The sequence below is a fragment of the Crocodylus siamensis genome, chromosome 3 (genome assembly GCF_052110815.1).
Source record: "Crocodylus siamensis isolate JL-2025a chromosome 3, ASM5211081v1, whole genome shotgun sequence".
In the NCBI taxonomy this organism is placed as follows: domain Eukaryota; kingdom Metazoa; phylum Chordata; order Crocodylia; family Crocodylidae; genus Crocodylus; species Crocodylus siamensis.
The window spans coordinates 198,302,994-198,329,325 of record NC_143397.1 but is presented as its reverse complement, the minus strand read 5'-3'; the positions used below and the strand labels follow the sequence as shown (position 1 = coordinate 198,329,325).

Below are 26,332 nucleotides of genomic sequence, written 5' to 3'. Positions count from 1 at the left end.
AGTTTGAACCCAATAGGTTTCTTAAAATTCTCGAGTCTTTACCATCAATATCCAGTTCTACCAGCATTTTATTAACTCCTCATGCTTGACTCTATCAATATAAAGCTTTGGTATAATCAAATAAAACACAAGAAAAGGTCTTTCCTCATTTCTATAGCCCTCCCTAAAAACATTTGTACCCTGAAGATAGCATTTCTTGTACCTCAATCTTCAACAAAACCAGATTGAACTTTTGCAATCTCCAGTCTTATTCTACTTCTAGCTCTCAACATCAGTACCTTTAATAGGATCTTTGTCACATGGCTCATTAAACTGATGGTTCAACGGAGTTCATTCAATGGCTCCAAGTCTTTTGGGGAGCGCAAAAAAAAAAAAAAAAGATGTACTACATAAGGTAGTATGGATAATTCATACTTTAAGACAAAGGGGAAAGTGCCTGCTACACCACTCTCACCAGTAATATCAGGGTGGAACCGCTGGGTATGAAGCTGCCCATCTTCATGTCAGCCACCTCAAGGATTATGTGGGACTTGCTGAAAAACACCATGAGCAAAGTTGAGGTCACCTTTTGTTGAATTAATGGAAACACCTGCAAATGTTTCAGCATTCACTCCAAGAATAATGTCATTTCTTACCGCTTACAAAAAAACCCAGAAACCGGAGCACATTACTTGGCAAGTTTGGCTGACCTTGTCAGCTAACAAAAATCTTGCACTCAACTCATGAAGTATTGGCCAAAAAAAGCTCTTACTGAAGGCAGAGAAAAATATCAAAACCTACAAGCATGCTGCTGCTAACTTTGTCAACCCACAAAACATTTTTTCAAAGCATGCTGAACATTTGATCCCAATCAAGCCAACATCCTGACTTCTTATCAATAATGGTTTTGAGGCAAGTCCCATGTTAGAAGACAGAACATTGGCAAAAGCAGAATTCAATAGCTTCCTCAGTGCCACTTCTGATATGAAATGCTTAAATATTGTTGAATTCTGGCATAACTTTAAAAAAACATTTTCCAGCACTTACTGTTATTTGTTTGAAAAGTCTGTCAATGTCCATTAACACTGTAGACTCTGGGAGACTGTTTTTTTTCTTATTAAGATGTCTTACAAGATGATAGAAACCGAATCAGGGATGACAGCCTCCCTATGTAAAACATGGAATCGTGGAAATCATGTTTTAGAATCATGGAAAACTTCAATTGCAAACACATTATTTTTGGAAAAAAAAGAAAAGAAATTAACAGCTAAACCTACCAGTATTCAATGTTAGTATTGATTATGGTATTAACAAAATGCTTTATTTAAGAACCCCAAGGTATGTTGGTGTAAATAATAAATTAGTATCCTTTCTATGAATACTGTTTTTCCCCACACTTCTGGTATGAAATTTCCTGAAAAGTACTATGCCAAAATCATCTCCTTCTCTAGTATTTCCAGATATAAAACTACATTAAGTTGGAATAAAGATTGAGACTACTTATTGCAAATTAATTATAAGATATAATAATTCTGTAAATATTCCAAAAATCTGTCACTATTAACCCAGGAAATTCAGGTTATACTGAACATACCAGGGTGGCAGTTACAACTCCAAGACAATCATTTCCATCATTGCCATAAACCAGCCAAACTCCAGGAAGGGCTGAGGAAGGCCAGCACATATGGAAGTAACTTTTGCAAGAATCCTTACTGCTCCATGGTGGGCATGTCTACACATGCACTTTACTGCACATTAGACTAATTTAATGTACAGTAAAGCATCACCACAATTAATGTGCAGTAGGTTAATTTACTCCATCATAGGATAGTCCTATCAGACACAAATACTATCCTATGTCACAGTAATTACTGTGCTTAAGCACATGTGTAGATGGTGACATTGGGATTAGTTTATTCCAGCTCAAAACTGAGCTGAAGTGTATTTAGTCACATTAATTGCATGTGTCAACACACTCAGAAGGTGCATGATATTAGTGTGAAGAAATAAATTCTGGTGCAGTTTGCACCAAAGTCAGCTGCCCCCAGGCACAGCATCTGCATGTGCACCCAGGACCACAACACTTTGAGCCAGGGTGGAACAGCCCTGAGCTGGCAGGAAGCTCCTGGGGGTCAGTCTTAGGTTCCAAATAGTGGTGTTGGGTGGCAGAGGGGCTAGCTGGAGCACAAGTGTGCTAAAGTGTAGGGCTAGGCAGCAGGCAGCCCCCTGCACTTTAGCACCCTTGTGCCCCAGCCAGCCCCTGTCACTTTTTACATGTGCATTTCAGCAAAGTAAATTACTTCACCATAGCATGGTACTGTCCCTGACAGTACTATCTTACAGTGGAGTTAATCAATTTACTAAGCCCAGTGTACGTGTAGACTGTGGCACTTTACTGTGGAGCTAATTAGTCAATTGCACTGAAGTGCATGTGTAGAAGAAAAGGATTCATCTATGTAAAAAAATGGTACAGTAATTTCTCTTTTCTTTCCCCAGTTTTCCAAGTGCGTCGCTCTGTTCACATTGCGCTTTTGAGGGCCTCCCTGTTTAAAGAGGCCCCAAAGTCCCTCAGAAGAGGACCAAGGGGAATTATGTGGGGAAAAACCACGGTGTGGACCTGTACTACCTTTTCTAAGGTGCCCATCCTAGGCTCCCACTTATTCTCCTACAGAGGCCCTAAAAGGTCCCTGCCAAATATATATCCATGATGTAGCCCAAAATTTCCATGCCGAGTTACCCACTGAAAAAATTAAAGGTACAACAAATACTTATGTGACAGAAAGATTTCTCATTATTTATATTTCTCTTGGTACTGTTGCTACACAATTCAAACATTTAAACTCAATTTTGAGAGATTACATGTCCACAAAAAATATTAATTTTGAAGGTAAAATAAAACTGTGCAAAGGGAGATCAAATATAGGATATTCTAATTTTTAGACATGACTGGGTCAATGACCTAAGAAAAGCGTATGTTCCATTAGCATTTAACCTTTTTTCATGTAAGTACCATCTCTACCCTTGAACAGTATTCATTCTATACCTCACAGCTACAGTAAGAGAGATACCTGAAGTTCTCTAAAATCTTTTGATTCAGTGTTACGAGTGTTATTGCCCTGCCAAAAACTGGGGAAAAAAGGATTCTTGTAGCTCACATTTCTTAACATGGGTAAAATTCAACATAAACAAGGCAACTATGGAACTAGCAAAACAAACTGCAGCTATGTATTTGACATTTTACACATTTGACACTAGTTTTGGTATCTTGTCAGTTTTAATAACAAGCCTCAGCTTTGTTGTGCCACTTTGGTATTACTCAGTTCTCAGCTCACAACTTTAAACTGCAGGCTTTCACTTTTTAAAATTTCGTTCGTTTATTCAGATCTGGGTGACTGAACAAAAATAGTTAATCTCAGCAAGATACCTAAAAGTCCAAATAAAAACAGGAGCATTACACATGTTTGATCATATTCTGCATTGATTTATACTCCAGACAATCCTAATGCTATCAGCAGTGTTGTATTGAATTTTGCCAACTTTATTTAAACTTTTTCTAGCAAGTGGCTTCAAGGCTCGCAACAGTATAGTACATACATAGTCCACTTCATATTACATATCAGAATTCAATGATTCATCCATAGTGCAATAAATATCACTAGTGACAAGTCACCTTGTTCCCACATGGTTACAAAACAGCAACAGTAACACTCCATCAGGAATACATTTTCTTTTCTTAATTTTTGTGAAGTTAAAGCTAGTAAGAAATGCATGATTGGCAGCTCCGAAGACTGAATTCCTCCTTGGATTCACTAAAAGGTTCAGCATGAGGAGAAGTGGTATAAGCCTCTCCACGCTATTCTGTCAATATCCATGAAATCTGACCTGCAATGACCACTTCCCACAGTGAGCTTCTATAACTAATTTAATCTGCAGTTTCTCCACTGGCTGGCTGCTAGCTCTGATAGTTTTGGAGGTGCAACCAAGGATCAGGACCATCAGAGAACCCCAAACAGCAAACTGGTGGTAACTATCAGTTCATTTCAATACAGGGTAGAATTAGAAGTTAATAGATTGCCAACAAGGTGACACCACTATGACGATCTGGTCTGATTCCTTGTCTAACATGGAACACAGGTTCACCCAGAAATTCCTCTCAAGTCTATACCTTGTGGTTGAGCTAGCATACATTTTTCTATCAAGTCATCTAGTCTTGATTTAAAACACTTCAAGCAAATCCACCATATTTATAGCTGAAATATTCCAAAGGACAGTTACCTTCATTGCTAAAGTGTGCACCTTCTTTGAGCCCAAATATATCTAGTTCAGCTAGATAATTTGCTCTATTTTGTCTGCTATATGCAAGAGCCTTTTTCTATGAGAAATGTTATCCCTATGTAGATACCATGTATCATTACTTGCAGCAAGAGCCCTGTTATCCAGCAAAGATGAGGAATGGGGGATGCCAGGTATCTAAAAATTCTGGTTACCTGAGGCCAGCTCTTTTTGGCCAAACGTGGAGCTGGGGGGAGGTGCAGTGTGATGGAGGTCAGATGCAAAGTAGCGGTAGTGCAGGGTGGACATTTCATCTGGCAGAGGTGGTGGGTGGTGGCATCCATGGCCATGTGCAAGCTTCCCATTCCCCCTCCTCATCCCCACTTCCAGCCAGCCATCTGGAAATTCTGGTTAATAAAGTATTCCAGTTAGTAAAATGCTGGATAACAGGGCTTTTACTGTATTTACTAAACTATTTTATTGTTAGAGTCCATGACTGAATGGATGCCTATATCAGACAAGTCATGCTAGGAACTGATGATTGCTGAACAGATCTTATCAGATCCATAGTGAACATCCAACTTGCCCCAAAACATCCAAAAGCAATGCAAAAAAACACTCAACACCAAATCTCTTCAAATCCAGAAGATCTGTAAGGATCTCTAACAGTGTCTCTATGAAAAGTTCTCTACCCTGTCCACAAATGAAGGCAACATTAAGGAACTCTAGAGAGGGTTTAAAACCACTGTCCATATGCCCTGTGTTGAAATCCATTGGCTATACCACCCATCAACACCAAGAGTGGTTTGATGGGAGTGACACTGAGATCCAAGCCCTCCTAAACCAGATGACCAGGGCTTATTCTTCTTGGCAAAATGACACTTTATAACAGCAGAAGGAGGAGAGAAATCAGCTTGCCAACACTGAAGCTCAAAGGAGAATCTAGGAAATCAAAAATCAGTGGTGGCAATAAAAAGCCAAGGAGATCCAGCTCTATGCTGACAAACATGACATGTGCAGCCTTTTCCAATCAATGAAAGCAATCTATGGCCCAACTTCCCATAGTCCTACTTTCCTGAGATCGCAGAATGGCTCAAAAGTCCTCAGGGACAATGACCCTATCCAAGCTAGATGGAAAGAGCACTTTGAGGAACTCCTGAACCATGAGTCAACTGTGGCAGATATCACCACTGAGTCCATTCCCCAGCACCCTGAAAGACGATCCCTCACCAGCCCTCCTATCTTAAAGAAACCTGGCATGCCATCAAAGAAACCAAGAGCAATAAAACTGCTGGACCACATGGGATACTTGCTGAAATCTACAAGGCTGGCAGTGAGGAACTCATTTTGAGACTCCACAAATTTATTCTTTGGATTTGGAAAATGATGAGATCCCTGAGGTCCTAAGGAATGCCAAAATTGTAACTATCTTCAAAAAAGGAGATAAGTCTGTAGTGTGGGAACTACCAAGGGAGCGTCTTCCTTTCCACAGCAAGGAAAAACCTTTCCCACATCCTCCTGAACTGTCTTCTACCTCTTGATGAGGAAGCCCTACCAGAATCTCACTGTGGTTTCAGACAATTCCTTGGGGCAGTTGATGTGATTTTTATTGCCCACCAGATCCAAGAAAAGTGTCATGAACAACATCAGAATCTATATATGGTCTTCCTTGGCTGTACTAAGGCCTTTTATTCCAATAGTTGAGAAGCCCTATGGAAAGTTCTGTCTAGATTTGCATGTCCTGAAAAGTACTTCAAGGTCCTGAGGCTTCCTCATGACCAGAGTACAGTGACCATTCTGTGTAGCAGATAGGAGACGGATCCATTTTTCATCATAACTGGGGTCAAGCAAGGATGCATGATCACCCCAACTTTGTTCTCCGTCTATTTGACAGTCATTCTGGTTCTCATTAAGGACCCCCTTTCTTCTGAAATGTATACCAAAATATGGAGTGCTCTTCAATCTGGAACATTTTCACTCAAAGACCAAAGTATGCAAAACAACCAAACTTGACCTTCAGTACCCTGATGACTGTGCCATCCTTTGCATACACAAAACCTCCAGATGGTGCTGGATTTCTTCAGAGAAGCCTTCCAAACTTTGGGCCTCTCTCTCAACATCAAGAAGACTAAAGTGCTCTGCCAGCCTGCCCCAGGCCATGAATGTAACACTCCACCCCACATTACCATCAAGCAAAAGACCATGGAGGTAGTCAAGCACTTCCCCTATCTTGGTAGCCACCTCTCTGAGAGAGAGAACATTGATGAGGAAATCCAATACAAGATCTGGTGTACAAGTGAATCCGTTGGAAAACTGCTTCACAGAAAGACACCAAGATCTAGGTCTACAATGCAGTCATCATCCCCATTCTCTTCTACAAGTTTGAAACAGGGGTGACCTATTGTCATCATCTCAAGAACCTAAAGAGGTATCACCACCAATGCCTCCAGGAAATTCTCTACCATAAATGGGAAGATCATTGCACAAATGCCAGCATCTTTGATAAAACCAGTATTACCAGCTTTGCATCTGTGATCCTCAAGCATCAACTTTGCTGGACATTGTGTGAGGATGCCTGACTCAACTCCCCAAACAAGTGCTATTCTCCCAATTTAGTAACAGCCTGAGATCTTGTGGTCACCAGAGGAAATGCTACAAAGACACTTTGAAGGCACACATCAAGAAAACAGATGCCAACATCAGGAGTTCGGAGGAGCTGGCTGCCAACCAACTCCAATGGTGCCACAACATCAACCAAGCAGCAGCCCATTTCAAACTAAAGTGTCTTGCCCTTGGAGCAGAGATGAGAGATTAAGGGAAGGGAAAGAAGAGGAATCCCAGCCTTCAGCCTACCTTCCCTGTCAATTAGAAGGTAAAAAACATATACACACAAACACACACACCCTCCAACAAAACCTCAGAAGTCCAGAATTGATGGTCTTGGTAAAAACAAACAACCCAGCAACCTCACAAACTTATAAAATTATAACTTGTATAAACAACATAGCCAATGTTCTCAAATACACTTTAAAAATTAGAATATTTAGAAGGTATTAGATTTAGATGTGTTTTTAAAGAGTCTGAATGATCAATTTATCTTTTAATAGTAAAATGCTGCACACTATGAAAACCAGATGTATTAAAAGTGTCAAAGGTAATTAATTCCACAATTAATAAAAATACATAATATTGCAATTTTATAATGAAGGTATGTTAAATTACCTTAGATTTATTCTAAATTTCATTATATATTTAAAACCTATATTTTTCCAATGCATCAAATACTTTAAAAATGTGCAGTTTATAGAAGTGCAGTTTATAGAAATGTTTCAGCCCTTTCAGACCTTACAAACATTTGTGGAGTCAAGACCTAGTTCCTTGAAGTGTTTGTGAACTCTAGAAAGGCAACTCATCCTTGTCGACATAATAATTAATTTCCCTTCTATTAAATATTCCTCACTGTTAGTCTGTGACCTGCTTAAATATGTGCCTTCTACAAAAGATACTTATCTTGCAAAAGAGGGGACTCTATACTTGAATACAGTTAAATCAGGTTTCCGAAGACAAGACTGTAATTAGAACTGGTCAGAAATGTTCTGATGAAACATGAAGGTATAATTGGGATTTGCCAGTTTATCAGTCCTGAAATGATTTAACCAAAACATCTCAGGTTTGATCCTTTTTGCCAAAGCCTAGCCAGGCGGAAGGATGCCTGGATTCATGGCAGACTGCCTGAGGACTAAGGACCTTGTGGCTGTGTCCAGATGAGCATAGCCATGCAGTATTTGGTGATGCAAACATGTCTGTGGCACCACATAACAGCACATTCAGATGCTCCCCCCGATGCAAAGGAGTGCTGTTCAAAAGTGAACCCAGCCCACCTGGAGCCACACTGCAGCTGCCAGCCAAGCTCTACATGGCAAAATCACTGCTGCTGCAGCCCTGGGAAGGCCCCAGTACCTGAGGTAAGGCTACTGCGCCATTTTTTTTCAATGCGGTTTTTTTTATACAAGCAGTCCTCAACTTACAACATTTTGAGTTACAATGTTTTGCACTTACGGCTTTTGTAAATTGACACCCTGTTTCAACTTTCTGATGTCAGTTTCGACTTTACAATGCTTGATCTGACCTGATGCCACACCAGCAAACAAGTTTGCTGCGTCGCCCATCTCTGTCCAAACTTCCTTGAACACTTTCTTTAAGAAAGCATCCAAACTTCCTTGGACACTTCTTTTAAGAAAACAGACAAGACTCCAGAAAAACCTGCAGCCAAGACTCCTGAGAAGACACCAGTCAAAAACCCTTCAATAAATCCAACCAAGAGCCCTTCAAAAAGTGCAGTAAAGTCACCTCAAAGAAGTCCTTCCAGATCAATGTGATTGCTATTTACAATAGAAATACATTAATGTAGCTATATTACTCATCTATAATTGATTGAGTACAAAATTCTGGGTTATTTTTGGTGAAAATAGGGTAATGGGCCTTGGTTCAGGAACCAATCCTCCATTTATAGCATTGTTTCCCATTGGGAAAATCGGTTCTGAGTTACAATGTTTCAGCTTAAGATGTGGTTTTCAGGAACCAATTGTGTCATAAGTCTGAGGACTGCCTGTACCGGGATTTTTTCATTCCTAGTGTATCTCTTGCAGCACCTCAAATAGCTTTCAGATGCCACAACAGGCATATGCTCTCGTCTGCACATGGCCACAATGATTTTACATTAGCTACTTCACATAACTTTCTCCTTGAAAGTCTTAAAGCAGAATATGCTACATACCTGTGCCTATATTGTTACAAATAATGTTATAATTATTGCACTTAAAATTAGTTTGTATCCGTGGGAGAATTAGCATTACAAAAAAGGCAGAGAGCTAGGTTTCAGGTTGATAATGAGTAAGAGAGTGTATAAACTAACCCGACATACAGTTTTCCTGCTAGAGCTATTTTGGTAAGACTGGAAAATGTCAAATCCTTTTAATTTACAAGTGGTAAAGGAGAATTGAAATAGTTTTAAATAAGAATGATAATTAAATTGATAATGACTGTCACATTAAAGCTTTTTTAAGCAATAGTTTAAAAATAGCAAGCCATATCCTGGCCCACACAAAAGCTCCACTCTTGCAAAGATTTAGGCATGTGCTGCATGTTAAATAAATTTCAGTGAGAGTGTGTGAAGTTAATTATGTGCTTATGTGTGCAGGATCAAGGCTTAAGGCATTTAAGAGGCCATACAGCTGCCAGGAAGGAATCTTTTGACAAGGTTTGGTACAGTTTATGTGGTGATCTAGAGCATCTCTACAGAATTCAAGGATACTTGGAGTATGTGTCCATGGGGAGAGCAACGATGCCTCCCCATGGAAGCCCCCCAATCTAAGCCGAAGTTCTCTCGGAAGTGGTCCGGCTACATTTCAGACGGAGCTTCTGGCCCGCCCAAAGCCAACTTTACCAGCTCGCTAGGTGAGCCAGTTGGCTCCTCCCGTGCTCCAGGAGCTATTTCCGGAAGCACGCTCCAGCGGAATGAAAGGAGAAGAAATGGAGCCAGCAGGCGAGATAGACCACCTATCTGCCAGTTCAAACTGAAGTCCCCAGGAACAGGGTGGCAGATCAATCACTCTAAGAGCTCAGAGGAGCTCATTATTCATCACAGGTGTTAACTGCCACCACAGGCTTTCAATTATTGTGGTGGCAGGTCAGTTAATTGATTCAACGATAAGGACTGGGCAGCAGGAGCCGTGAGAGCCAGTGGGCTGTAGGCAGGACAGCATCTGAGCCTGCCAGCCTCGTTTTCGTCCTGTTTTTTTTATTATTTGTTCATTGTGGTTTTCACCAGAGCCAAACCCATGGGAGAGACCCACAGCTGGGCCAGCCTGGGTGAACATCATCCCACCCAGAACCCAGTAAAACATCAAAGTCATGGCAGGTGAGAGCAAGGAGGAGCCCCAGTCTGGCTAAGCACCTGGGTTTTCTTTTCCGTGAGGGCAGGCTCCTGGATGTTATCAGTGATACCACAGTGCCCAAGGTAATTTTTATTGGAATGGGTTTGCATATTTATATAGATCTGAAGAAATTAATTCTCACAAGGTATCTTAAAGTATGTCTGTAATGCTCAATAATCTTACTACATGTCAGCTTTAAGATATACTGCAGAGCAATACAATGTGAAACAGCAGGCATGATGGTCCATAATACATTACAGATTGAGAAACAGCTTTAATTGGTCCTTTATAAAAAGGCAGTCTTGGCCTTCATATCAAATTTAGGTTATAATTCATTGAAAGCCACAGGGGATGGAAGAGGGGTATTTTTTATTTCTTTCAGGCACATGAAATCGAATGTTCAGATTCTCCTTCTAATCTGGGGGGATGGGGAACATCTTGTAAAATACAATGCACTTTGATCTAATCCTATTATATACCTGGTGTGGCAAAGTTCAGTTTCCTGGGCAGTCATGGTGCCCCTGGTGGCCACATAACCCTTACTCTGCTCTGAATCTAAGGTACCCTCCCCTTCTTCTTTCCTGACATGCCTTGATGTAACTACTGAATGTTAGAAAGGGAGGCTGCCTCAGAAACCTAGTGAGCCCTCCGTTCTTATGACCACCAGCAGGTCCCATTCAGACTCTGCTGGTTTTAATCCTACTTTGTGCCCAGTGGGCCCTCTCAGCCCACTTGTGCCCCTCAGGGGCTTAGGAGCTGCTCTCGTCCCAGCACCAGAACAGGCACCCAGGGCAGAGTCAGGAAAAAACAGGCAAGGACGCTGTCTGCATTCACTGACACCCCCAGAGCAAATGTAAAAATGTCCTCCATTACAGACCTGAACAGGGCTTTTCTTAAGCAGCAAACCTTTAAAAACTGATTTGAACAGGAAACTGTGGAAGAAGAAATCATCCACCGATTAGATAGTGTTAAGTGGAGCTGAAATAGGGGTCATATATTCTTATCCAATTACCGGGATTAGCTTTTGTGACTCCTTTATTCCTATGGGTTTATTGTCTGCTTGTTTAATCCTCCCAGCACTGCCTCTCCTCCTCCACCCCCCACCCTGCCTTTTGCATTCAGATTTCCCTCTCCTTCTTATATGCTGCTTTGTGCACATCCTTTCACAGCATCTGATGAAGTGAGCTTTAACTCAAGAAAGCTTGTGCTATTTATACATATAATCTCCTTTGTTGGTCTGTTAGGGGATGGTGCCATTTATTTCATAAAATAATATGCAAGCAGGCCCTCCAGCCACTTAAAACTGAGAAAGTACTAAAGCAACACTGTGGAATGCTACTGATACTAAGAATGTTTGGCAAATATTTTTGTATTTACTTACTGCCTAAGGTTATCCAACACTTAGAACTATGGTATCTAACATAAGCTTTTTTTTTTTTTGCTCATGCATGTCAAGCACCCTGCTGCATCAGAAGAGAGAATCTATTCTCATGTGAAAAAGGACAATAATTAAATTTGTACTCTTGATGAGAAGGAGCCGTAGGAGGTTTTTGCTTGTTTGTTTGGTATTATGGAAGTCTTCCCCTTCTCCAAGTCACATGTTCAAGAGAAAACAAAACATAGCCTGTTCTCTAGCATTCATATCACTTTTCACACATCAAAATATATAGTTTTATCTGTACAAAGACAAGGCTAACATTTTGGGGGGGGAAATCGTGGAAATGTAGGGATGGAAAGTAGGGCTCTGTGAAGCTTCAGTTGCTTTGCAGAGATTCGGCCTGATTGGCAGCCGAATCTCTGAATCCGAATTGAATCAGGAGACCCTTCAGTCCCTTCAAATTGAATCAGAACCCTCTGAATCAATTTGGAGAGATTCAGAGACATTTGATGATTTGGACATAGACACAGTTTTAAATGTATTTTCTACATACTTCAAGGTACCAGGCAGCTCATGAATGCTAAGATGCTGGGGCAGGTGGAGCATCCCACAGGAACATGGGAGCATGGGTGGGGGGGTCCCCAGCATGCTCAGCAGCAGACCCAGAAGTGGACTGTACTTCTGGTCCACTTCCAGGTCCACTAGGGAGCACTTGGGGACCACCTACCACCCCCTAGCTCAGCAACTGGTGCCTCCTGGGTCTGGGGGGGTACCCAGGGTCCCCCCACAGCTGATCGCTGAGCTGCAGGGGCACGGGGGTAGCCCCCATGCACTCGGTAGTGTGAGAGAGAGAAGGAGCCAGCACGCTCCAAGGCTCCCGGGCTAAGCAGAGGGTCAGCGCCCCCAGGTCCACAGCCCCAAGGAGCCTGGCAGAAATTCCCCTTACCCAGGTGTGTTGGGAAGGGAGGGGCCAATATTTCCCCCGCCGGTATAAAGAAGAGGCCGGGACTGGAAAGCAGCAACAACGCAGAACCGGAAAGAGCGGGGGGCGGTGGAGGACCAGGACCAGGACCAGGACCAGGACCAGGACCAGGACCAGGACCAGGACCAGGACCAGGACCAAGCCGGCACACACTGAAGGGAACGCTGAATGCGACGTTGAACACTGGTAGGAGCCTCTGGCAGAGAGCAAAACCCCAGCAGGGTTTTGGAACCCAGTTTACTGGCCCCTGCCCGGCGTAGAACTGTTTATTTACCAGCCAGGAGCTGGCTGAGGGGCGGGAGAAGTACCGTAATAACCCTAATAGAGGGGCGCTATTGACTTTGGGTACTGTAGTCCCTGTAATAGGGGCACAGTTCAGTAGTGAACTTAAGTTGCTAAGAAAGGAATCTCATCAAACCCTACAAGGAGGCTCTCTGAGAGCCAACAAAGGGGTGCTTGGCCCCTCGAAGGTCAAGCTTGAGTTGGAAGGTGGCTGCAGACAGACAGAGCAGCTACACAGATCAGGGGAACCTTCTTGGTTGTCGTGTTTGTTTTGATTGACCTTTCTTTTGTGGATTATCTGGGAGGAACTGAGGATACGTGGCCGGACCAACCGGTTGGCCACCGCCTGGTGGAACGGGCAAGGGTGTAGGGGTGGCAGAGCCCTCAGAAACTCGGGACCTCGTGAGATGCCAGGGAGACTCATAATTGGACTACACGTTGAGACATCTGAACCAACTCCATTAATATCAAGTCGTGGCAGGTGAAACATACACTTGTGAGACCCCAATTATAGCTGATGACACCCTAGGCAAGTGGCAGGCGGCATCTGTTAGGTCCCCTGGGGACAGCAATCCCCGACAGGTAGTAAGCCTGGAAGAGGACCAGAAGTACTTACAGTCCACTTCCAGCTCCACCACCAAGCACACAGGGGGGCCCACGGCACTCCTGTGGATTGCTCCATCCGTTCCACCATCACAGCATTCACAAGCCATGCCTTGTACCTCGAGGTATGTAGAAAAAACACTTAAAGCTGTGTCTATCGTTGAATCGCTGATTCTCTGAATCAGCATCGAATCTTCAGATTCAAATTTGGCTGAATTGAATCGGGACAGTGATCCAAATCAACAAATTGAATCACTGTCCCCAATTTGAGTTAAATCCAAATCCGAATCGAATACAGCCCGTTTCGCACACCCCTAATGGAAAGGACCTCGGGTCAGCTAGCCCAACCCCAAGTTTCCAATCTAAACCATCCTAAACAAGTGCTTTAAGCTGCTCTTCAAAAACTTCCAAGTATGGAGGTTCTACAACCTCTCTGGGTAGCCTATTCCAAAGCTTAACTAACCTCATTGTGAGAAAATTCTTCCTAAAATCTAATCTAAATTTTCCTTACTGTAATTTAAGATCATCACCCTTTGTCCAATCCCTTATGGCCACAAAAAGAAGTCTATCACCATCCTCTATATAACCACCCTGCATATATTTGCAGACCTTTATCAAATCCTCCCTTTTCTTCTCTGGACTAAGTAAACCCAAATTTTTCAACCTTCCCTCATAAACCATTGATCCCAAATCATTAACAATTTTTGTTGCTCCCCTCTAGATTCTTAAATGGTCCACATCTTTCCTGAAGTGAGACAAATTGAAGTCTAATGTTATAACAGTATTAACACAGGTGCTTCATAGGGCAATGCTGTCCAACTGGTGGCCCACATGCCACATGGGGCACCAGAGGAGTTAACCTGTATTCTCCAGGATCCCAGACCATGCACCACTCCCGCATTGCCCCTGCAAGCAGGGTGGGGTAAGGTGGGGAAATGTGGCCCATCAGGCTGATGGAGCCTATATCCAGGGAGCTTACAGGGAACCTGGGGGCACTGGTGTTGTACCATGTGGTAGGAGGAATGGGGCCACACAACTGATTGGTACAACAGGGCCATGTGACATGCAGCCCCTGACTGCTCAAAGGTTGGACAGCCCTGGCATTAGAATAATGCACAAACACAGACATCTAGGTACTATATCTTCAGGCACCATAACATTACCAAGACCATGAACGACTAGTGCCTCCTGACACTGGGGGGGGAGCACCATGGCACTGAGCGGCAAGCAGGGGCCACCCACACCCACCAGCATTGGTGTCAGCAGCAGCAAGCAGTGAGCAGGGACTGTCCACAGCTGCCACCATTGGTGTCGGTGGCAGTGAGTGGGGATCTCCCACAAATGTCGGCAGCGGTGTTAGTGGTGGTGAGGGAGGGTGGTGAGTGGCGAGCAGCAACTGGGGACTGCCTGCAGATGCCATTGACTGCATGGGAGGTGAGGGGGAGTTGGGTGGCAATCAGCAACCACTTGCAAAAGCCAGCAGTGGCATCAGTGACAGCCAATCTCAGGGATGGCACACGCCCCCTCATGCCCCCGCTATACATTGCCTATGACCAAGACAACTGAATTACTTTGATTTCTGCCTACTGAGAAATTCTCTAAAAGGTTGTTCTCATTCCTTTGTATTCATGGGTCTTTGAGTCCAGCCATCTTCTGCTACAGGGATCACACTTTATATTCCCTCTCATAAACTAATCAAACTGCATCTTAAAACCATTTACACTTTTTTGCCTGCATTAGTCCAGATGGAAAGCTGATAAAGGGTCCCATTTTGGCCCATGGCATGGATGGACCCCATGCTACTCAGATAGCCCAAAGATCCAAAAAATTAAGCACCATACCATTAATCCAAGGTTGTGTTCTAAGAGCAGCTTTCCTAAAATATCGTCATCCCATCTCATTGGTCTAATGACTATTTGGTGGAAAAAATCTGTCAGGTATTATATCTAGGAATATCTAGGCCGTATGATTATCAGGAGCATTTATTCTTTACTTTATAGGTAGGAACTTCAGGTTTTCCCTAACAGCAGGATTTCTGGTAGTCTTCATCTTTTTCATGAAATTGCAAAGAACTCCACCTGACCCTGGGGGTCTGTGGCAGTCTCCCAGCATCCCCCCCACCGCCCATCCCCAGAGAAGGTCTTTTACCATCCTCTCCCAAATTCATTTTAATCCAAAGTGATTCTGTCTTATACTATCATTTATTTTTTACCATCTATCACATCATTAATGTGCCATGCTACCCCATTCCCTTTACATTTTTTGTATCTTTTTTTAACAGTACATGTCTTTCAATACCCAGGTTTCAATCACAAATGTTATTTCACCATATTTCTTTTATTGCCTGTAATATCTGGCATTATGCCCTACCCTTGTAGTTTGAGTTGTTTCATTCTGTTGCCCAGGTTCCTGGCATTAGTTAACAAACTAATTTCAGTTTCTTCTTACTGATCAAATTCAGCTCCGTAGCTAGGTTACACAGTCCTGTCACTAATCTACCTATCTGTTCTCATGAGTCTTAGTACTTTCTTTCTTCTTGCTGCCCAGTCTTCTGCTCACTGATACTGCTTTCTCTGTGCCACATCCACTTTTATCCAATTTTCCCTTTTTTGTGTACTCAACCCAGCCATGGGGTTTACACAAGTTCTCGCAATCTTTCTCCCCATTTCTCAGTTTAAAGCTCTTCTTTTCAGTCCTTCCAGCCAGTCCTTCCAGCTTATTTCCCAGATACTCAAGTCCTCTTTTCATGAATTCCTCCCAATGATCAAGCAAACCAAAAGCTTTATTAGAGCATCTATCCTTGAGTCAGTTGTTAATCTTGTATACTTTTGATGGTATCCTTCTCTTTCTCATATTTCCATGAAAACATACAGCAAGGATAGGCAACCCCCAGCACACATGCCAATTAGTGGCACATGGAGACATTTTCCTTGGCATGCCAAGTGGTGTGCAAGAAAATTGTTAAAAAAAAAAAATTAAGTTTCTGCTCTGCGCTGTGCAGAGTGGCCACAGGTCCCAGCACCACAACAGGCACCCGGGGCAGAGTCAAGAACAAACAGGCAGGGATGCTATCTGCATTCACTGACCCCATGCCCTGTCCCTGGGCTGCACCCTCCAGCCTGGCCCAGCCCCTGGAGGGGAGCTGCAGCTGGGAGAGGCTGGGGCCTAGGCAGGTGCTGTGGAAAGCCACTGTGCTGGAGGCTCCTGGCTGGCTCAGCCCCAAGCACTGCCAGTGGCATCTGTTGCCAGTGGCCTGTGCGGCTCCTGAAGCCAGGCCCTTGCACCAGGGGTGGCTTTGCCCCACTCATGCTGTGCCTGGTGCACAGGGAGACTGAGCCCAGAGCTGGGAGCCCCCTGAGCCTGGCGTTCCACCCTGACCAGGCGGCATCTCTTCGCAGGCAGGGTGGCTGCAACCCATCCCCATGGATCTGCGTGGCTGGGCCCCACCTCAGGTGCCTCTGGGTGCCAACTGCCTGCCATGGCCTGAGTCTGTGGAGCCCTGGAGTAGCCCCTGTTTCCCATGTGGCCTCTGCTGAGCACCTAGCCCCAGCACTCAGCACCCCGGTGCTGTCCCCACCTGGGTGGCATGGGGAATTTGTCTGCCTGAGACCCAGCCAGGCCCTCTTTCCAAGCCCTTGGCCCAGGCTACCCCTGCTCCAGGCCAGCCAGGGAGGCTTGAGCACTAGGCCTGTGCAAAGTGGCTAGTATTCACTTTGCATTCAGATTTAGCTGATTCAGGGGACAGCGATTTGATTCGGTGATTTGAATCACTGTCCCAAATCAATTCGGCCAAATCTGATTTGGAGATTCGTCTGCTGACAAATCAGCCAAATCTCTGAATCACACAGGCCCCATCCTCCACCCACTCTCAATGGCTGCCCCAGCTCCCAGGTCCCAGCTCTTTCGGAAAAAAAGCCCCCATTCCCCAAATGCTGCCAGGCGGGGAGGCAATCCCCACTGGCCTCCACTGCCTCAAACTGCATGGGGAGCTCTGCCATGAGCCCCCTGAGCCTTATCTTCTCTCTCAGCCCTGCCCCCCCATGGCTGCCTCACCCGCCCCACCTCTGGCCCTTTTTTTTTTTAAAGCCCGAAATCACTGGCTCCTGCCTGGCAGGGGAGGCGATCCCTGGTGTCCCCTACTGCCCTGCCCTGCAGAGGGGGGCTCTGTACAAGCCCCCAGAAGCCCCAAGGCTTCTGCAGGAGCCAGTGAGTCAGGTTTTTTGTTTGGTTTTTTTTCTTAAAGGGCCAGGAACTGGGGCAGGGGGGGCAGCCATGGGGGTGCTGGGATAGCAAGGGAGGGTTGGGAGGCTCATGACAGAGCCCCTTCACATAGCATGGGGCAGTGGGGGCATCAGGGATTATCCCCCCACCATGCAGCAGCTGGTGAGTGAGGGTTTTTTAAAGCACCAGGAGCTAGGGTGCGCAGGGCAGCCATGGGGGCCCAGGGGAGCAGGCAGGGGTTGGGGGGACTGGGAGAGCAAGCAGGGGATGGGCCCTGGCAGGGGCCCCGCCATGGTTCCCTCCCCGATACTCCAGGCCCCCCTTGCCCACCCCCTACTTACCAGCTCAGAGTCCAGGTCCAGCTCCCTGCAACAGCTAGTGGGGACTGCCCAAATCACCAAAAATCTCTGAATCTTTTCTGAATTGATTTGGAGAGCTTCAGTTTGATTCAAACCTTTTAATTTGTCCCCTGATTTGATTTGGATTAGGATTCAGAGATCTGGCCACTGAATTGAGCCGAATCTCCTCCAAATTGAATCAGCACCCGAAGCTTCATACAGCCCTACTGAGCACATTGCCACTGTCCGCTGCTGCTGCGATGTCCGCTGCCTCCCTCCACCAGATACTGCCTGGGAGCCAATAAGCCCAAGAGGGAGCAGTAGGCAGTGAGGGAAACACCCTCTGTCTCTTTTTTTTTTTTTTCCTTTTTTACTCTCTTCTCTTTCTCTCCCTTTCTTTTTTCTTTTCTTCTCTTCTTTCTCTCCTTTTTTTCTTTCTCTCTTCTTTTTCTCCCTCCCCACTTTTTTGTCTTCTCTTTTTTCTTTTTCTCTCTATTCTCTCATCTCCTTTTTTCTTTTTCCTGTATTATTTCTTTTCCTCTTCATTTTTGTCTCTTCTCTTCTCTCCTCTTTTGTCTGTTTTCTCTCTCCCTCCTTTTTCTCTTCTCTCTCTCTTCTCTCTTTTTCTCTCTCCATTTTTCTATTTCTTTTTTCTCTCCTTTTTCTCTCTACCTTTTTGTCTCTCCTTTTCTTTGTTCTCTCTCACCTCTCCTTTTTACCTTTTTCTCATTCTCTTTTTCTATTTACCTCTTTTTTTTTTCTCTCTCCTCTTTTCTTTTCTCTCTCACCTCTCTCTTTTCCTTTCTCTTCTCTTTGTCTCTTTTTTCTCTCATTCCTCTTCTCTTCTTTCTCTCTTTCTCTCATGACAACTTGCTTAACAAAGAAAGAACACAAAAGAATAAAGGTAGTATATGAAGTTTTATTTATTGTCACTAGGTTTAAAATGTTTAGAAAACCTGGTATTTACTGTTTTAAAAAAATCAACATTTATGATTATTAACTATATTAATATGCATTGCATCTTGCCAGGTGCCCCCCTCCTCAGTCTTGTTTTTCTGGCATACCAGTACTCTGGCATCTTACAAGATAGACATTGAAATTTTTTCAGCATTCCAGCCAAAAACATTGCCTACCCCTGGCATAGAGCTTTCTGGAAAGACAACCAACTCAGGATCAAACATTAGCATCTCTGCTGTCCATCTGACATAGAAGTGTTCTCTTTCATTTCTAGAACATGCCACCTGTGCTTCAGATTATGGAACAGAAATAGTCTCACAAAATGTAGAACTTATGTTTCTTTCTGTGTTTCTCAAGATTTTCTTCCCCTGATGCAGCAAGACCACTAAAAATATTGAAGAAAAACTCATTGCAAGAGCTAGAAATGCTAATTACTTACAGCTCCAGGGAATCATGTTTTTGAGGCAATTTCTTATGTGTCAAGTAAAATCTGGGTCCAGTAACGCAGTTAAGCACATGCTTAAGTGCCTACTGGAACCAAAGTTAATCATAGGCTTCAGTGCACTGATGGATCTTCATTTCCAGTATTGTAATTTGGGGGAAAGTAAATTTAGGTTTTTGAGGATTAGCTTAAAGTTCCCAGCTATCAGTATATTTGGTTTTTGTTAAGGTAGATTTCTTAGCATTTTAAAGCAGTTTCCAGCTTTTTTGTTTGGTGTATTTTGTTGTTCACATGCCACCAGACCATTAGAATTCATCTGAAAACACATATCATTTCAAACTGGTAATAGTATCTGTACCTCTGGCATGATTCTTACTAATTAGTTTTAATTAAACAATCTGGATAGTATAAACAAAGAGTAAATAAGTCCAGTGCTAAGGGCTCTCACAAGACCTTTGCACCTCTTTTGTACTTATAGGTTAAATGGTTCCTAAAATTCATGCTGGCCCCCTGCATAGAAACAAATTTCACCCCTCCACCAGTCTGCATGGCAGATTTGTCAGGGAGCATTCTGCCTCTTTCCTGATCTATTAGTGAAAGCTAAGAAGTTCTGATCCAGTTTCCATACTGGACTTTGATACTGAAACTGACTTTGACTACATGTATTTGTCCACTTGCAGGTCAGTGAAAACAGATTCCTTTGTGTTCACGGAAGTATTTAGTAAAGATCCCAAAAGATTTGTCTACAGGCTATAGGTAAAGAAGTGGGATGTTATCTTGTCTTGTTTCTGTTTCCCTCAGGGCTGTAGTTTAGATTGTACCTGGAACTAAAATTCATCACTCCCATAGTAGGCCTGGAAGGCATTGCACCTTAGAAAGAGATATCCACTCTGAGCAAAAGCCTCTCTAGCTTCCACCTTGCTCAATGGAAAGCTAGAATTTGCTGATAACCTATGCAAATTACATATGCCTTCCACCAACCATTGCAGGACACAGCCTCTCTGATTTCCTCTTCCCTCCCCACTTTGAAGCTTAAGGGAGAAAAGGCAAAAATGAACCACCAGCTTCTCTTCGCAAAACCAGGCCCATATTCAGTGCAGAGATATTAACAAAAAAACGCAGAGTTCATTACTTGACCATAAAGTTCATGTCACAAACATTAGAGTTACATAAAACTCAAAGGCAATATTGGATTAAGAGTGAAATAAATATTTAGTACTAAAAACAGAAACCTTTACTGAGGCAGTTAAAACATCTCATCAGTGGGCATATCTACATGAGACATTTACAGTGCAGTTCACTAGCTGCATAGAAAACATCTCGCATCTACACGTGTGCAGCTATTAGGCTGTAGTAAACACATTTGTAAATACAAGTACTATCCTGCTGTACAGTAAAAAACTCCACAGCAGTGTATGTGTAGACACTGCCCAGGTTGGCTGGGGCATGAGGGCACTTCAGTGCTGGGGCTGCCTACCAGCTAGCCCTGTGCTGAAGCTCCCCCCTCCCCCCCCACCCCCGTGCTGCCCCAGCCAGCCCCTCCACAGCACGCGGAATAAGGGAGAGCAGCCCTGGGCTGGCAGACTGACCCTCAGGGCCCCCTGGCAGCCAGGGCTGCTCTGACCCAGCTCCACATGCTGCAAACATTCAAACAGTGTGCCCGGGAGCAAAATGTACTAATTGCACGTGTATACACACCCACTACATGTACAGGCTTTGCCTTAGGAACACATTACCTGGGCCAATTCTATTTCATGTTTTGGTCCTTGACCATTTGTATCTAGTTAAGATCAGAACAGTGTGCATAGCAAATTTGAGAAGACTATCAATCAAAGCAGTGTAAGTACATTCAGGCTCTGTGAAAGGTTATCAGGTGGAAAGGATCCCTGCCTACCACTTTTACAAGTCATGGCAGGAAAGAAGTGAGCACAGTTCTTATGAAATTGGGTCATTGGTTTTAGTGTGAGGTTTATAAAGGAGCACAATAGTGGCTCAGAATAATAGACGATCCCTAACCTTATGAAGAGTCTGATTTTTTCCCTTTTGGCCCATACTCAATAGTAAAATTATTTTGAGTCATCCTAGTAATTTCAGTGGATGTTACTGCAAGTATGTTACACAAGACATGACTATATAGATCAGAATTAGATCCTAATTCCATACATTTCCATATCCTGCACCACCAACTTGGTTAGAAGAAGCTCTTTTCAGTATGTGCTCTTAGAGATAAAATTCTGACCTGGCTTATTTTATTATGGAAGTGATTGAAAGCAGCCACAAAACCCTACCATATGCCACATTGGTAACTCATGATTAATATACTGGTCTACCCACACGCTGAAGTGGTTCTATAGTATTTCATAACAAGAAATGTATCGTGCATATTATCCATATGCTGCAAACGCTTTCAGACAGATCATGAATGCACATGTTGCTCCTTCTCAAAGAAACCACCAAATGTGAATCAGGGAATACTGCCAAGGCTATCCGGTGCTATTCTGCCCTGTGTTGGCAGCATTCCATTTACAGAGGGAGCATCTATTAATATCTCTGTTTTCCAATTCTTTAATAGGATTTGGTCTTTAGTCTGGAGGATGAAGAATATAGATCCAATGCTTAGATGAAAGTGACTCTGTGCCAGTCAGTCAAGAAGGGAAATTCATCCCCAGCGTAAATCCACTGACTTCAGCAGAATTGCATCAGGCTTAAACTTAGCCCAGATGTTGAAAAAGTTGAATAGATGGCTCAAAGCATAATCCTCCTAATGAAATACATTGATATTTCTTCGATAAGTCTTTTTCCAATTTTAATCTTTCACAGTTTGAATCAAGGGAGAATTCTTTGGAGAGAGAAACAGAAAATATCCATGAACACCAAAATCTGCTCTAATACAACTCCTTTCATAACAAAACATACTGCATTTGGAATAGGATTTTCTTTTTTAACACCTGCCAATGCTAGATATTAGTTTTGGGGAGAGACAAAACACAACTGGGGAGACTCACGTTGATCCATAACACAGACAGTCCCAGAAGCCACATTTCCTGGTCAGATCAATTCAAATTTAAGACTATTTTGTAGTGCTCCAAGACTGTGTGTAGATGAAATGAGGGGCGTATGTGCACAACACTTTAAAGCGGGCTAAATGCTTTTGCACCGCTTTAATGGTGTCAGTGTTTGCATGCCTTGGTGGCATATTGCGCATTAATTCCAGCCACTGTAGGAAATTTGGCAGCATAATGCACCTTAAATTACTTGGGGTGTGCAGCAAACTGTAACTCATAGATTCATAGATTCATATATTCATAGATTCCTAGGGGCTAGAAGGGACCTCACAGATCATCGGGTCTGAGGACTTTTAGTTTGCTGCCCCTACAGCTGCAGAGTGAAGCACTGGGCTCCATGCAGCTCCACAGTTCTGCAGGAAGGCCTGCAGGCAGCCTGACAGCAACCTGGGAAAACAGGCTCTGCCCAAGAAAAGTGGTAAACCTGATCTTTTCCTCCACCCTCCTGCCCCCCTGGAGCCTGCCTGCCTAAGCTGCATGGGGGGCTCTGTGCTTCCCTCCATGGCCGCAGTGCCCCCCGCGACTGCCTCAGCCGAGTGCCTGTGGGCAGGTGTCGCCTGTGGCGGGGGCTGCCGCTACTGTGGAGGGAAGCACCAGGGCACCCCCGCCCCACAGCCCAGGGACCACTCCACTCGCCGGTAGCTCACCTTCCCTTTCCCACTGGAGAGGCATGTAAGTCAGCGGGGTGTCTGCACAACATGGGGGTTTAATCAGCCCTAAACTGAAGCAGTGTTTTTTAAAACCCACCACTTCAATTTAGGGTCCCCGTTTCATCTACACACACTCTGAGTCCTTTTATAAAACAGACAAACCTCAGTTCTGCAGAATTATCATTTCAAAATATATTTGTGCTCTTGCACATCTAGAAATTCTCCTGTTCAACAGCAAAAAATCTAAAAAAATTAAATAGTTCATTTCATAGAGATGTAAGACTAGAAGGGACCTCAAGAAAATACCCCTTTATTGAACACAGGAAAGATCCAAACCCACTGAATGTGAGTTTGCTAACCACAGTTATGCACCTCAGAATAACATGGGGCAAAAATGAGGCAAAAATAAGCCAACTTCTTAACTACAGAGAGTTCTTTATGTCCATTTATGAAGCATATAAACTGAAAGATTGCCCAACCTCCAGACAGATAGTAAATTCAGTTTTGACATACAGCAAAAGACTTCTTGGTATATGTAGACAAAGTACTCACCATTTCAATACAGGAGTAGCTAAGAAAGGTTGATGTTAGTTCTTAAGCCTGATGCAAACTAGCCATGTAATTTAGCAGCAGTACAGCCAAACCTGCCTCCAAAATTGAACATGCCTTCTAGAACTGTTTTATTTTTCCACCTACCCAGAGGCTCTTGTTCAGATTTTTAATGGTATTTAAATCTTTGATATGTGTTACTTACATAAATACATATAACACTGATATCACACACACACAAATCATTTTAGTAAAATAAACATTTTAACTCATTATAAGCAATATTAGACAATTCTTCAAAATGTTCATTGGCTAGCTAATCTGCAATCTCTTCTGCTTTCATACTCTTATCATGCTTCTTGGAATTTTGTTAAGACTGGCTCATTAACAGCAGTTACCTTTTCTATAGCACTTACTTATTTCTTGGCTACATACATAAAGTCCCTTCTAGTTTTCAAAATAACGGAACCCATTACTTTGCCCTGATTTGAAATATTCTTTATGATTGACATGGTCCTGGAAGGTTTATAGCTACACAGTAACCTATTTGTTTCATATAACATCGCTACAGCACTACATTTACCACCTAACTAAAGAAAATGATTCAAGTACAAAAAACATTATGAAGCAATGGTACAATCAACAAATCCATGCTAGATGCATACTTGGTTTTTCTTCCTGTATAAATGAGAAAATTCATTCTAAAGATTAGTTTTACCAAAGCACACATTTAACAGCATTTGGTCCTCTTTTTTCAGAGCAGAATAAGGGAGAAGAGGAAAAAACTTGGTTCAAATACATCCAGTTGAGTATTCTCTCTATGAAATTTACTTTGCCTATCAGCCTCCTCCCCCTGAAGTCAATGGCAAGTCTGTCACAGATTTTACTGGTGCAGAATCAGACTACTAGCAATTTAAAATATCCCTGAAGTATAGTGAAGACATACCCAAACTAGCTTTAATTTCCTAGCTCAAGTATAGTGACTTTCACAGCACAGCAGCATGGACCCAGGTGCTAATTACCTGCCTGAGTGATCACCATGCTTCTGTAACCCATGCTGTTTTTCATTATGGAGTTCCAGGCCGCTGGAACTACACTGGTAATGGAGCCTGATCTAAATAGTTTAAAGCTAGTTTTGATCAAATCTATACCACCACACAATTAAAGTAGCATATGTACAGTACAGTGCAGTCACAACATTTCCCCAAAGTTAGGAGTTACTTGGTGTCCCATCTTCCTACAAAAAGACTGTCCCAGTATTCTAGGTTCTCTGTTGGTTTAAAATAGTGCAGCACTGAAATCAATAGAACAGCAGCAATTTACAAACAGCAGAGAATCTGCCCTTCTGTGTTTATATAAACTAGCCATCCAGTTGCACAGCTATCATCATGTAAGTGCTAATGTATTTTGCACATTCTCACAGTAAAGATTGAAAGGTAAATTAACATAGTAAGATTATAATTGTTGACTGAATTGGTCCACTTGGGGCCTGATCCACTATGATGCTGTACACCCTCAACTCTTACAGATGAGATAAGGAGGTGCACATTGGTAGGATGCTGCATGAATAAGTTTAAAATATATGGAAAAACTATCAGAATGAGGATATTCAGATCATTCCACTGAATTCTTGCCCACCACATCAAAGAAAATTGTGCTTTAGCCAATACAGATAAAGAGTGTGCAAACACAGACATGTTCCTTATGTTTTTAGTGGAAAGCAGGATATGAGAGTACATGCATACAAGTCAGTTTGTCGTACAGTTTATACTGAAGCTACAAATGCAATGTGCTGGTTGTATAATAAAATATTAATCTCAACTATGACTATTATTTATCTATTGATTTCTGCCTTATGTAGTTATTGACAATTTCCGTCTCTAAAATTTAAAACTGTATTCAATCTATGATGCAAACTGACAAAAGATACATGGGCACAGTGGGTGAGCTCCTTCATTCCCCAAGTAACATCTTTTGTGCTGAAAAGCTTGCCTAACTTCTCTCCCAACTATAATGTTCGTTCAGTAAAAAGAAATTACTTTACCTAACATCATGCTTCAAAACCATGGGATTTTATTTTAGTGCCTTATACAATGTGGCAAAGTATTCCTATTGAAGGAACATGAACTCAGTAACAGGTTTTGTACATGCATTCAAAGGCAAGTAGTAAATACCAGGAAAAAAGGGGTTTTTGTTGAGGGTGGAAAAGACAGAGGAATGGAATGGAATGAAATGTGGGGAGAGGAAGCAGTGTGAAAGGCAGATATAATAAATTTGCTATAGAGTAGGCAGGAGACAGGAAGGTGAGGCCTTGGGAGGGAAGATGGAAAGGAAAAAATAGTGAGTGAGAGAGAGAGAATAGGTAGGGAAAAACGACTGAGAAAGAAACAGCAAGAGAGAGGATGTAAGCTCACATAAATACAAAGACAAAAGACTCATGAGAAAGGAAGAGAGAGAGAAAGAAAGCAGAAGATATAATAGGACTCACCTGAGGGTAAGGAGTGTGTTAAACCACTGCTAGCAGCAGTATAACCTCACAGGAGGGGATAGAGAAGAATCCTTCTCTTAAACTACCGTTCTTCCCAGCTGTTTAGCATGATGGTAAAGTGTCTGAAGTCCCCTGTCCACAGTTTTATGGAGCTCCTGTCCCACCAGGGTACTACAGCTGCAGACCTCCC

The 26,332-nt window shown here is 43.0% G+C and overlaps 1 long non-coding RNA gene across 1 annotated transcript; it reads right to left on the bottom strand.

Moving 5' to 3' along the window:
* Positions 1-466: 466 nt before the first annotated feature.
* On the bottom strand, positions 467-26,332 carry LOC149869322 (uncharacterized). The gene is made up of 3 exons (XR_016441448.1): positions 26,143-26,332; positions 1,027-1,146; positions 467-533 (listed from the first exon to the last, which is right to left on the bottom strand). It is a non-coding gene; the product is annotated as an uncharacterized LOC149869322 (long non-coding RNA).